This window comes from Eretmochelys imbricata, chromosome 8 (assembly GCF_965152235.1).
Source record: "Eretmochelys imbricata isolate rEreImb1 chromosome 8, rEreImb1.hap1, whole genome shotgun sequence".
Taxonomy (NCBI): domain Eukaryota; kingdom Metazoa; phylum Chordata; order Testudines; family Cheloniidae; genus Eretmochelys; species Eretmochelys imbricata.
This window is the reverse complement of record NC_135579.1, coordinates 47262700-47276013: the sequence shown is the minus strand read 5'-3', so window position 1 is coordinate 47276013 and position 13314 is coordinate 47262700.

Genomic DNA, 13314 nt, shown 5'->3' with positions numbered 1-13314 from the left:
AGCCCCTGCCTTTGGGTATGTTGACCTTGCAACTGGGGGGTGTGATTGTAGCACACGTAGTGGCAAGCGGCATACAATGCAAATGACTCTTCACAGCACCTTTCAGGACCTCCCAGAACTGTTGCATTGTTTGCCAGCTCTCTGTTTCTGGTCCACCTGCCCCAGAAAGCAGGAGGATACCCTGAGAATAGCACTCATAGGTTATTTGACTTTCATCTCTCTTCACTTTAGGTCAGCTCCAACCAAGTGAGATGGACAGTTGTGCTGTCAGTTCGGGATACTGACCCCTCTGTCCCTTTGGGCTGTTTCCCAGTGTGCCCTGTGGCCCCGCCTCACATACTCTTCCCCGGCTGACTCTTCGGTCAGGCCCAAAACAAAAGGGAAGCCAAACTAGTTACGAGTAACAAAAAGGTCCTGCTCCAGGCCTACCTGGCCAAGGCAGCTTTCACATTAGATGTCTCCAGTTAAGCTCTAGCCCCAGCTGGTCCTTCCTTGGAGGCACCTTCAAGGCAGTCTCTAGTTAAAGCTAGCTCAAGAGGTCTCCTCCCTCTCACCAAGCTGGGCTTGTCCTCTTATCTCCTCTCTCCAGACTTGACACCTACTACAGTTATAGCAGGCAAGGGGGATTGTACCCAGGGGCTCTCCTTAACCCCTTCAGGCCCAGTGCAGGGCTGGTACCCCCCATCACATATTGGCAGCCCCCTGTCCTTTTCTCATATATGGGACAGGGGGGACCATTGTAAAGGTTTTCCTGTAGAGTGTAAAGATTTACAGTGTCACAATGGGAATTATTTCAATAACTATATAACTATAATGTATGCTTCCTTAGTATAACTTATTGATCCCATTCTAAAAACGTGGCTGGGGAAAATGGGTCACAAGCTACTAAAGAGAATTAATTTCTCACTACAAATCAGACTTACAGTTGCCCTTCTGAGAGGAGCCCAGGAACACAATGTGTGAAAGGATAGAGACAATGAGATAGGATGAGATATAATAATCACATGTGATGGTAGATTTGAAGCAATGATCTATCTATTTAATCTAATAATGAAGAATTTGCTCCAGGTGTCCCTGGAATATGTTTGGCAGACACAAGATTTAGCAATACTTAAATTTCTAAGGAACCCTCAAATACTGCCGTGACAAGCACAGTGTCAGAACCTATAGAGAACAGAAATCATTTTATTCTTTTATGAACAAATGAGAGGCTATAAGCCTTTATAGACCAGGTGGCAATAAAACTTTACAATGCAAAACCATGGGGGAGTTTGTTAATCCGCTCCGATTGCCAGTTAGTTTCCCAGGTAGAATTTAAAATGTTGGTTTTGCTCTATAAAAAATTCTAAATGGCCTGGTATCACCCTATTTAACAGGCTGCCTCTCTCCCCATGCCATAGAGCTGCACACACAAGCAGAGGAGGCCATCTGAGTGACATTCCCCTGTTTATGTTTTGTTCACTACACGCACACAGAGAGGTTAGATGAAAACATCAAATACTGTTGCTAGAAGGCTGCAGTGTAACATCACTTTAGCATTCAGAGCAAGAACCCATGAATAGAGAGAGACAAAGTATGCTGATCCCTAAAACAGAGAGGTACAACTTACCCCACTTTGATCTGACTCTCATCACATGCTTCCCTACCAAGGCCCTGGCCTGCAAGCAGGACCAGGAAACCCTGTGAGAATTTAGTGATTGATCACTGTTTTCAATACACCACATGCGACAGAGGCAACTGCTCACAGGGCATTCACCGTGAGGGGCCCTTGGTTTAGGAATTCACCCTTCCTCTTGATCTGAAATAGCCTGAAACCACTGAACTTCAGGGCATATTGGCAGCCCCATTTCCTTTCTCCTGGCATTTGAGGCAGAATGGGGTGCTGGTGTTATCGTTTGATTACAGCTGGATTTCTACTGCAGGAAGAGGGAGTTTCATTGTACTCTGATTTGCTTGCATTTTAAACAAGAGATTTTGCATGGGCACTTTATTCGGATTTCTAAACAGAGAACAAAGAAGTAAAAAAGGGTTATACACCATTCCCTCCTCCCCCCAGCTATTTGCTGACATCACCTTTGATGCGGTTTTATACAGACATTTCCAAACAACTGGTTTGATTTGATTCTATTCTGGAGTTTTGAATGACTCAGCTTCTCATGATTTAAATACCTAATAAGGGGGAATTAAGCTAAGTTAATTAACACTGATGGGAAGAAGAAAAGGAAATTGTAATTTTATTCATTAAGGCCCAGATTTAGCAAAATGTTAAGCAAGTGCTTAGTTTAAGGACTTGCTTAAGTCCTAGTGACTTCAAACAGGACTTACTATAACATGCTTCTCTCCTGCTGGTAATAGCTTATCTAAAGTGATCACTCTCCTTACAATGTGTATGATAATCAAGTTGGGCCATTTCCAGCACAAATCCAGGTTTTCTCACCCTCCCCCCACAAACTCACACATATATGCCATCATGTGCCAGCAATGCCCCTCTGCCATGTACATTGGTCAAACTGGACAGTCTCTATGTAAAAGAATAAATGGACACAAATCAGATGTCAAGAATTATAACATTCATAAACCAGTCGGAGAACACTTCAATCTCTCTGGTCACGCAATTACAGACATGAAGGTCGCTATCTTACAACAAAAAAACTTCAAATCCAGACTCCAGCGAGAAACTGTGAATTGGAATTCATTTGCAAATTGGATACTATTAATTTAGGCTTAAATAGAGACTGGGAGTGGCTAAGTCATTATGCAAGGTAGCCTATTTCCCCTTGTTTTTTCCTACCCCCCCCTCCTCCCCCTCAGACGTTCTGGTTAAACTTGGATTTATGCTGGAAATGGCCCACCTTGATTATCATGCACATTGTAAGGAGAGTGATCAGTTTGGATGAGCTATTACCAGCAGGAGAGTGAGTTTGGGGGGGGGTGGGGGGGTGAGAAGACCTGGATTTGTGCTGGAAATGGTTCCTCCCCCACTCTGAACTCTAGGGTACAGATGTGGGGACCTGCATGAAAAACCTCCTAAGCTTATCTTTACCAGCTTAGGTCAAAACTTCGCCAAGGTACAAAATATTCCACCCATAGTCCTTGGATTGGCCGCTACCACCACCAAACTAATACTGGTTACTGGGGAAGAGCTGTTTGGATGCATCTTTCCCCCCAAAATACTTCCCAAAACCTTGCACCCCACTTCCTGGACAAGGTTTGGTAAAAAGCCTCACCAATTTGCCTAGGTGACTACAGACCCAGACCCTTGGATCTTAAGAACAATGAACAATCCTCCCAACACTTGCACCCCCCCTTTCCTGGGAAATGTTGGATAAAAAGCCTCACCAATTTGCATAGGTGACCACAGACCCAAACCCTTGGATCTGAGAACAATGAAAAAGCATTCAGTTTTCTTACAAGAAGACTTTTAATAAAAATAGAAGTAAATAGAAATAAAGAAATCCCCCCTGTAAAATCAGGATGGTAGATATCTTACAGGGTAATTAGATTAAAAAACATAGAGAACCCCTCTAGGCAAAACCTAGAGTTACAAAAAAGATACAGACAGAAATAGTTATTCTATTCAGCACAATTCTTTTCTCAGCCATTTAAAGAAATCATAATCTAACACATACCTAGCTAGATTACTTACTAAAAGTTCTAAGACTCCATTCCTGGTCTATCCCCAGCAGAAACCAGCATATAGACAGACCCTTTGTTTCTCTCCCTCCTCTCAGCTTTTGAAAGTATCTTGTCTCCTCATTGGTCATTTTGGTCAGGTGCCAGCGAGGTTACCTTTAGCTTCTTAACCCTTTACAGGTGAGAGGAGCTTTCCCCTGGCCAGGAGGGATTTCAAAGGGGTTTACCCTTCCCTTTATATTTATGACAATTTGCAAATTGGATACTATTAATTTAGGCTTAAATAGAGACTGGGAGTGGCTAAGTCATTATGCAAGGTAGCCTATTTCCCCTTGTTTTTTCCTACCCCCCCTCCCCCTCAGACGTTCTGGTTAAACTTGGATTTATGCTGGAAATGGCCCACCTTGATTATCATGCACATTGTAAGGAGAGTGATCAGTTTGGATGAGCTATTACCAGCAGGAGAGTGAGTTTGTGTGGGGGGGGGGAGAGGTGAGAAGACCTGGATTTGTGCTGGAAATGGCCCACCTTGATTATCGTGCACATTGTGGGGAGAGTGGTCGCTTCGGATGGGCTGTTACCAGCAGGAGAGTGAATTTGTGTGTGTATGGGGGTGGGGGGGGTGAGAAAACCTGGATTTGTGCTGGAAATGACCCACCTTGATTTTCATACACATTGTAAGAAGAGTGGTCACTTTGGGTAAGCTATTACCAGCAGGAGAGTGGGGTAGGAGGAGGTATTGTTTCATGGTCTCTGTGTATATAATGTCTTCTGCAGTTTCCACAGTATGCATCCGATGAAGTGAGCTGTAGCTCACGAAAGCTTATGCTCAAATAAATTGGTTAGTCTCTAAGGTGCCACAAGTACTCCTTTTCTTTTTGCGAATACAGAGTAACAGAGTACACGGCTGTTACTCTGAAACCTATAACATGCTTCTGATTGCACCTAGGAACCTTATTCATAGACCAGTACCACATTGTGCTAGATGTTGTACAAATGTGCCTGGCTGAATCATGCCCTACATACTTTCCCTGTATCATACAGTGCACACTAGTTTGTTATTGTAAGATTGAACATTAACACTGAAATATTGGTTTTGACAGGTGATTTTTTTTGTCTGTCTTTAAGTTTAATTAAATATAAATAAGACAGACATTTACAAGCACTTTTCAAACAAAAATACACACAGAGACACACATTGATTTCTCTTGGGACTTTAAAAAACAGATTTCATCCAGTTCACGTGTCAGATGCTACCATGCCTGTGAACAATTTACAAATAGGATCAAAGATCAGTACTAATTTTAGTAGGCTCATGGGCCATATGTCCCCTAGACTACTTTTGTTTTGATGAAACCTTGTGGCTCATGTTCCACAGATAAAAACAAACAGATGAACTGGATTCTGGGGGGCTGGGAGGGAAAGCTCACTAGTAGCAAGGAAGCTCCTGTACAGATTTGCAAGGATAGTGCACATCTGTATTGTTTGTGGAGCTATGGAAGAGGCAGGAATTCCAGAGTGAATCCACAAGGTAACACCATGGTTTATTTAGCCAGATAGATACAGATTGTAGCTCTCTCAAGTATTCCAACTCCTACACTGGCTGGTATATCCCATGGGGCCTCATATCACTGCACAAGGTATCTCCATCTCATTTTCTAGGTAAGGCTGTCACACAATTAGAGCTGCATGTTAAAAATCAGACATGAACCTTTTTTTAAAAAAATCATCATGTGACTATTTTGGAGTGGCACAGATCTGGTTAGGGAGCGGATTCAGATCTTTATCAGGCTCAGGTAGGAGTGAGAGAGATAAGCCTTGGGCCTGCTCTAAATTTACACCAGTTGTGTATGGGCCTGCATCTCATCACAGGGCAAACCCTTTTTATGTGACCCACCACCCCACAACAAAAGCAATTACACCTCATCCATCTCCCAGCCCCTGGCGGGGTTTCTGTGGTTCTTCCCACAATTTGCCTCAGCAACTCTGTTCCCCCGATCACTCAAAGGCATGCCTTTCTTAAACATCCTATCTGGCCACAACAAGGACCTCTCCTTGGCCAGGCCTCAGGCTCCAGCCCGCTGGATCCCTCTTGTCTGCCTAGTACCTGTAACCATTGCTGCTTCTTTCCTGCAGGATCTGTAACAGGTCCTGCTGCTGCTCTAGCCTGGATCTGCAATAGCAGCTAGCCAACTGTACCTGCAGACTGAATATCTGCTCCACTATCACCTTAATATTCTTGCCCCACATATTCCCTAGGATCCTGGGAACCTTGGGACCCCGAGTTTCCTCACCCTGGGGCCCTTGCTTTCTTTTCCCACTCTCCCCAATTGTTGGGCTCTCCTTTTAAAATTAGATTTTTTTTGGCTCCTGCATTGTGCTCTTCAAACTTCAGAAGCTCTGCTACCCTCTGGCTAAAGGGGAGATCACCATGGCCCTAATAAATGGAGTTCCAGCCCCCTCTGCTACACTCTGGGTTTGCCCTACTACACCACCTCTCACACCCCCATGCCGTGCTCTCCTCTGTTTGCATTCCTTGCCAGGCACTGTGTCTTCATGTGCTGCAGCTCCCCACACTTAAAACACATTACCCATGGGACAATACTTTGCTTGGCCCCGGGCTGTGTTTATCAGTCTTTTTAACCACCATAAAAGCCTCTGGCATCTGAGTGCAGGCATCCTTTGTGACTTGGCCTTCCTTGAGTGTCTCAGTACTCTGCACCTACCAGTAACCCTCCTTGTTTCTCTTACTCCATGGGGAAATTGAACTTGCATGCCCCTCTTGTCCACAGTACCTGCATCACCGGGGGGGGGGGGGGGGGGGGGTTATCTGACCCTTCCCTTCCAGAGGTACATAGATGCTTGTTGTGGCTGCCAGGCTCCCTGCCCAGTCTGCAATGGGTGTTCATGGAGTCATCGCTGCTGCTGCAACAGGAGTACAGCCTACTATTGTTGGGTAGCCTGCCAGGCCTCTTGTTGCCTTTCAGCCAGTACCTGCTGAGTTTCAGCAGAGCTGGGCGGCTGCTGCTGGGCTAGAAGATTTATCAATTTCTCCAGTGTCTCCTTGTTTCAGTCTGAAGAGATCCCACTTCGGGTACCAAGTTTTGACTGGCAGGTGGCACTCACTTCCCGAGTGCCTCTTGGCAGCTGGGTGTGGCACTGCAAGCTTTTTCCCTGCTCCTGGCACCCTCTCTAATTGGCCAACCTTGCAAGACAGGTCTTCCGTGGCTCAGCTCTCTCGCCAAGTTATACAGTCAAAATGGACCCCTTCCAGAGCAGCAAAGAGTTCATGAATCTCTCTGCCCTCACCAGGGTCTTCAACCCCATCTCTGGGGCCTTTAAATCCATCCTTTTACTCAGGTACCTGAGGCCAGAGCAGAACCCCCTTCTTCACCCCCCCTGATCACAGCTCAGTACTGATCTGCTCAACCCCTGCTGCGCCTTTTATCTGAACCTGCTGGACTCTGATTGGCTGCTTCTATACATCCTTTCTAGGCAAGCCTGGAGGACCCACCTTCACTGCTCCTTCCTGGTGCGGTGTATAGTAGGACCTCAGGCCTTCTAGCAGTGGGGCCTCAAAAGGCCAGGTATACCCTATTACACACAATCTTCTTTTTCTGAGTATAAAATGTTCAAGCTTGGAGAGACACGCTATGCATTGTTAGTTTTGTTATGCAAGATTCAGGGTAGCAGGAACTCTGCAAGCAGCGCGATAGTTTACGCTCTGCCTCAGTCTCTGACAGGAGTCAGTTTCTGAGGCAGAATTGTTCCCTTGGAACTTCACATTGGTGAAGAGCTGAGATCCTGAAAAAGGGGATTGCTTCTGTGCTGTTTGTGACCATTTCTGTTCCAGGACTGATGCATGTGTTGAAAAAAAATAAGTTACCCCATAGATGCTTGCTCCTGCTCTCCAGAGAGACAATATTATAAAGGGACACTCTCAATTTACTGAATTGGGAGCCAGAATTCAGCCCTGTGCTAGTGTGGAGAAAGAGTAAGGGAAAGTGACCACAGACAAAAGAAACTGACCAACTTAGTTCACCATCATAGCTAAAACAAAATGCAACAAGTAAACAACATAAAAGATAAAAAGTGAATTCAGTTCTTACAGAGCACAAGGTGTTCATAACACAGAGAGAGACCTTGTTTTGAAATACTGTATTATTTTTATCATATTGACAATGAGACAGATTCTCAGCTGGTGTGATACCACTGAAGTCAATGGGGTTCTGCCGATTTTCACTGCTGGTAGATCTGACTCAGGACTTTCGAATTAGACTTTATCTTTTGTCATTTTGGCCAGGATGGGAAAGTTTAGGGCCCATGCCCTAATATGACTCAGCAGATTAAGAGATCCAGAGATTTTGTGTGGGTCTGGCAGCATCTGAAACAATCTTATCATCTTCTAGCAGAGCTCCTTCTGAACTGAATGCTACCAGACTGAATCAACGCTGCTTGTGGGCTGAGAAAAAGAGTGATCTGTGTTTGATCTGTGGTTGAAGCATTTACCTGACTGCAGTGAGCAAGACACTATAGCTACTCTACAATGAACTCATGAAAAAGTTATCTGGAAGCCTTAAAAAAAAGTCAGACATTTTTAGTTTTTTGGAATGTGGTAATTTTTTATTGTATGTTCAAAATGTACATTCATTTTTAAAACATGAAAAGCTGGGTAATTAATAAAGTGGTGCAGGAAAAACATGGATTTATTTATGTATTCACCCCTCCTCTCCTGGTGCATGAACTGGAGTAAAGACAACATTCCACACAAACTAAACTCAATGCTAGGAAAAAATCAGCCACTCCTTCAAATACAATAGGGCGAAAATGGACCCAAAAGAAGAGCTGATGGAGAAAAGGAGGTCAAATGGTCAAAGGTGCACTGATCCCACGAGTAAAACCCTGCCTTCTCCATGCAGCCACACAGGCTCTGACCAACATCTTCAAGCAAATGACAGACTATTAAATATGATTAGAATACAATTCTATGCACCAAAAATATTCCATTAAAAGACTATTTTAAAGTAAAACATTCAAAAGTCAGGAAAGACTTAGAATTGCCCCCTTGTTTCCCTGCACTGGGGTAAGATTCTGTTTTTACTGGGAGTAAGAGAGTTAGACCATAGGGTGCTGTACTGGTTCCATTGAAATGGGAATTTTACCACTGACTTCCGTGGAGCCAGGATGTCACCACGGGGCTTTAATAACATTTTCACATGTTCTCTTTATTCACAGCCCCCCTGCCTCATTTGGTCCACAAGTTGGATGGTGGTCACCAACTGAGCAAGAGGGTGCAGTGACTGCACCAGATCCTCAGCAAGTATAAATCACCATTGCTCCTTCACCCCATGCTCATAGCCAACCCTCATCAATGGTCAATTACCTCCCTGCTCCACCAACAACCTGATTTGGTGCATGAAGTTCTCCTGCAGTTTTACAAACCCAAAAGGCTGGGATATTAGCCAAAATCTTGGGCTGTTTGAATCAAATATGCAAGTGCTTTAATAATAATTCAAACATCTTAAAGCAATTTACAAAGGATGTCAGTATCACTGAGCCCATTTTACAGATGGGGAAACTGAGGTACAAAGTTGATGTGTTTTGCCAAAGGTCACCCAGGAGCACAGCCAGGAATAGAACCTAGGTCTGTTTAGTCCCAGGTTAGCGCGCAAGACACTAGTCAATACTGCCTATAAACACTAGCTATGATATTGCCAGCACTTTGAGGGTGATAGGCATGACAGTCAGAGTTGCTGAAGGCAGTGGGTTTGGGGCTAGGGATACCACAATTTACTCCTTGTTCTCCAACAAAGAGCTACTTCATCACAACATTGCTTCATCACATCTTGGCACCAATGTGCTTTCGTGCTATCGCCACATTGAGAGGCTCAGAATAAATCAAAGACCCTTTGCCTTGTGAACTGGGACAGCAGGACATGGGCCGGCTCTGTGGAAATTAGGTCTGTCGCACAACTGGAAATCCTGCCTCAAGAACAGGAAAGAACAACCAGCTGCTGGCTGCTTCCTGGAGAGGATAGGAAAGGATCATGGGCAAGAGGGCCAAAGCTCTTAGACGGCAAGTGTGAAACGGCCTCATTGAAATCAACAGACACTTTGCCATTGAATTCCCCTGACTGGTAAAGGTGTTGGAAAATCAGCACATCTTGAGGCACCTGGATTGAGATTTTAATGTTGAAAACAAAGGCCCTGCTCAGACTCCTGGCCCAGGCTATGCAAAGCAGACTAGATGATCAGAGTGGTCCCTTCTGGGCTTGGAATTGATGAAAAAACCTCACCTGGCTTCAGACTTCATTGCAAAAAAAATGTTTGCATGGTTTTGAATAACTGCAGGCCTTGGAAGCAATTTCCCATCCCAGCTTTGAGGGTTGTTTTGTTTTGTTCCGGCTCCCTGTTGCAGCCTCTGGTTCCCTAATAGTTTCTGTGCAGGCAGATGCGGCTGCACTGATGTTAAAAGCCGCCACATGTCAAGCTGCTCCTGTTTCAAAATGATGCTTTCATCTGAGGAGGGGGAATCTGAAAGCACTGCATCCCTAAAGGTCACTTTGGGGGGTGAAGAGGAGGAAATTGGTTGGCATGGTAACCAGAGAGCTTGAGTGTCCAGCCACTTCTCACCAAGGTGAAAATCCATCTGCCCTTGGCAAAGAGACAGAGCAAGATAGCTTCAATAGGCCAGGCTTGATGAGGGCCTAATCAGCTGGGTGAGAGCTGCAGCCAGCAGTTACTTACAGCACCGGCTAGCAGCGGTCTGCCCATTGTCCATTAGGTTTGTCAAATTAAAGCAATGCGAGACTCAAGAGCTGTGTTTGCTAAGGGCCCATGTAAGCCTTTATTTTGGTCCCAGTTTGATTCACTTTGCATTTGCATCCTCCGAGAGTCGCATCAAGTTCAAGGCTGATGGGGGAGATGATTGTGTTCTGTAAAAACATTGGGGGTAGACACAGGGAGGGTGAAGAGCTATCGAAGCTGAAGGACAATGTTGGCACAAGAACAAATGGATATAAACTGGCCATGAGCAAATTCAGGCTGGGAATTAGAAGAAGGTTTCTCACCAGAAGGGGGTGGGGGGCAAATAGCTGAATTAGTTTTGAGAGAGAGCTGGACAGATTTATAAGTGGGATTGTACAATGGGGTTGCTTGTGATGGTAGGGGAGCAGGGCTCAGCAGCCCTGGGGGTCCCTTACAGTTTGTCTTATGTTCCTAAAAGCTCATGCTTCAGGGCTTCAGCCAGTCACCTGTAGGGGGCAGGAAGGGTTCCCCCCCACCAAAGTATTCTGGGTTGGGATTTTTGGTCTCTTTCCTCTGAAGCCTCAGGGCTGGCCTCAGCTGGAGATGGGACATAATGCAGGGTAGGCCAGGGCTCTGAAGTGGCACTGAGCATCTTGGCTGGCTGGTTCTTGCTCATGTGTTCAGGGTCTAACTGATCACCATGTGTGAGGGCGGGAAGGAATTGTCCCCCAGGTCAGATTGGCAGTGACCATGGGGGTTTTCACCTTCCTTTGTAGCATGTGGGTGCAGGTCACTTGCTGGGATTATCTGGGTCTATCTCATTTAATCATTTCCCTGTACTTTGTGGGGGGCCTCGGGCCCTGATACACCTGGGTCCTGACATACTATCAACAGCCATGTCCCGCAATTGCCCTTCAGTTGGACAGTTCACTTTAAGAGGCTAAACTGGCTGTTTCCAGCAACTTCGGGTCGACTTTTTTCTCAGGATCTTAAGTGTTGTCACAGCTACTCTTCTGGCAGAAACCAAGTTTGCTTAGTCTCTCCCCAAAGTCCATATACTACCTGGCTCCTTCTGGCCCCATCCAGACAATGATGAGAAAGAAATGACTTCCCCCATCTTCCTTTGCTGCATACAACTTGTTCTTTAACAGAAGGGCCTACTCTCTACTGGGTCTAACAGCCTCTTCTAGTCCAGGTAGTTGTAGTTTCCTTCAGTTTATGCCACACTGCATCCTAGTTCTCAGGCTTCTAAAGACAATCTCCATGACTAGAGGCCTGCACTTCTGAGATGTCTTTTTACACCTGGCGTTTGCTGAGCTATTTCCTGTTTCCCTCTGCCAGGCTGTGTGCAAGGGCACACACGCTCAATCACACACGGTGCCGATGAAATCGAGCCTGCAAAGTCCTGGGTGCCAGCAGATGAGTAAACTGCCAGGAGAGTGCCCCCACGGCAGTATCAGAGGAATGCAAGGAGCAAATGAGTCACTGGCCATTTCACACTCCCTCGTTGATTGCATAATGGCTGCTTATGGGAGACATGGAGGCAGGTGCCGCTTGCCCACATTAAAATGCAAATGGCTGTTGCCATTCTCCAGGAGCAGCTTCCCCTGAAGCAGGAAAGCACTTGGAATAACCTGGCAGTGGAGATGCCTTCAGGTGTCTGCTTCCTATTTCAGGTGGCAGTGTGGCTATTAGATAGAATCACTGCGCTGCCCTGGCTAGTCCTGTTACAGAGCTATCCTAGCCACCTCCCCATAACCAGCAGGGAAGGTGCTTTCTCTATGCCATTGCTATATTGGAGCCATGCATGAACTCCACTTGCCTAACCTTAACTCTGCCTTTCATTGTAGATTTCACATAGCTGCATTCCTGTACCAATAAGCACCACTGGGTTTTAAAAAAACAGGGCCAAATCCAAGCCTCAGTTACGCTTGTCCAACCACCACTGATTTCTCGAGGGTATGAATAGAGGCTAAATGCCAGGAGAGGTAGGGGCCTGACTATGCAAATGAGATGATGTCAGGTTAATATGGGAATAACAACACTCGTGATGCATTACACCTCTGAGCATGCCCAGTGTGAGCTAGATGTTTCCAGGCACCTGCTCGGTCTCAGATTGCGCTGAGAGCTCATGCACGTCATAAAAGAGCTCTGCTATCTACAGCTGCATTTCTGTTCTGTGGTCTCAGCTAGCATGTCGGCCTTCAGAGCACCGCGTCCACTGGTTGCCCTGTTTTTCCCATTACAGTTTCTATTGGCTACCGAACATGCAGTAACTTTAATGAGAGAGAGAAGATGGGTGAGGTAATATCTTTTGTTGGACCAACTTCTGTCGGTGAGTGGGACAAGCTTAGGAGCTTCCCAGAGCTCTTCTTCAGGTCTGGAAGAAGGTAACCAGAGTGTCACAGCTAAATACAAGGAAGTACAGATCATAGGTACCGGCTTCCTCCAGGCCCAGGAGCTGCTCAACCACCTACTCCGCCCCAGGCCCTGCCCCCACCCCATCCTGCCTCTTCCTGCCCCTGCTCCGCCCCAGCCCTGCCTCCACCCCACCCCTTCCCCCAAACCCCACCCCTGCCCTGCCTCTTCCTGCCCAGTTCCGCCCCCACCCCTGAGTGCACCCCATCCCCCTCCTGCCCCTCCCTCAGTGCCTCCTGCACGCTGTGAAACAGCGGACTGTGGTGTGCAGGAGGCGCTGGGAGGGAGTTGATTGGATGGGGCAGCAGGCAGGCAGGAGGCGCTGTAGGTGAGGGGGAAGCTGGCTGCCAGGGGTGCTGAACACCTGCTAATTTTTTCCATGGGTGCTCCAGCACTTTCTAAAACCAGGACTATTTCAGGTATGTCATGTTGGGCACCCTAAATCACTAATCACTTTTGAAACTTTAGGCCAAGGAACACAGAGTCCGGTCAATCAGGGAGGGCCACATTTTGTGT